Genomic DNA, 1,080 nt, shown 5'->3' with positions numbered 1-1,080 from the left:
ACTAACGTGAGGACTGCTCACTGTACTTGGGCTGGGGGGGCACATGTCCACCCTGGAGGAAGCTTTCTGATGAATCCCCACACCAGCCACAGGGACTGACTGAGGGAGAAGCTATCTTTCTGGATTCCATAGTTTCAAACAGCAGAAATGCAATCTCGCTAACTGAGTCGGGGGTGGAGGAGATTGAATGGAAGCCAAAGGGGAGCTCAGATGGCTGGGAAACAGCCTTGGAACAATGAGAACCTAGTTAGTTCTGGAGCAATCCTGTAGGAGAAGTTGCACGACTGTGTAACGTCAGGACTAATGGACAAAGGAATGAGCCCCATAACTATTGGGTTTGTGAATGAGTAAAAAGGAGGCACCTTGGAGGCTGCATAGACAAAAGCAGATGCCTAGTGTACCATTTCTTCCCCAATCCTTTCCCCAGCATTCAGTCTGGAACATTCCACGGGAATTGACCCAGATGATAACTTCCAGCTTTCTGATGCCCTCACTCCATTAACCTCTAAGGTCCACTTAGCCTTGCATTACAACTTTCAACTCAGTCATCAAGGCTTCTTTACCTGTTCTGACTATGCTTGTACCATTGTTTTAGATGCAAGATCAGGAAATTTCCTTAATATTTTTCCTTTGTCCACATGGCCAAGCAAACACTTAGTCTTAATTTGCTGACCTTTATGGTCCCCTTCTTCCAAAAATATGTTTTTGTCAAATTGTGTTTTACTATTGTGTTTGTGTAAAGATCAGTGTACTGGGCTGAATACATTCATTTCCCCCTCTGATTTTCAAAGAAATGAAAGAAACCATTTCATGAGCCTCTAAAAGTCAGTGTGGATCCCATCTCAACATAAAGGAAGCAAAAGTCCTCACAACTGGACCAGTAGGTGTTAGATATAAAAAAGAACGTGAGGGAGAGAAATAAAGAAAGGAATTGGTCCCAAGAAACGGACAGGCCTTTTACGCGTGGTCTGAGAGGGACACCAAGTGACCCAACAGCATGGCATGCAGCCAGGATAAAAATGGCGCGTGGGTGGTTTGGGGGGTTTCCTTTTTATAGGGGTCCTGGGAAGGACTGAAATG

This window comes from Elephantulus edwardii, unplaced genomic scaffold, assembly GCF_000299155.1.
Source record: "Elephantulus edwardii isolate Elephantulus edwardi_28Jun2011 unplaced genomic scaffold, EleEdw1.0 scaffold00015, whole genome shotgun sequence".
Lineage (NCBI taxonomy): Eukaryota > Metazoa > Chordata > Mammalia > Macroscelidea > Macroscelididae > Elephantulus > Elephantulus edwardii.
The sequence above is the reverse complement of the archived record's forward strand: the minus strand, read 5'-3'. Positions refer to the sequence as shown.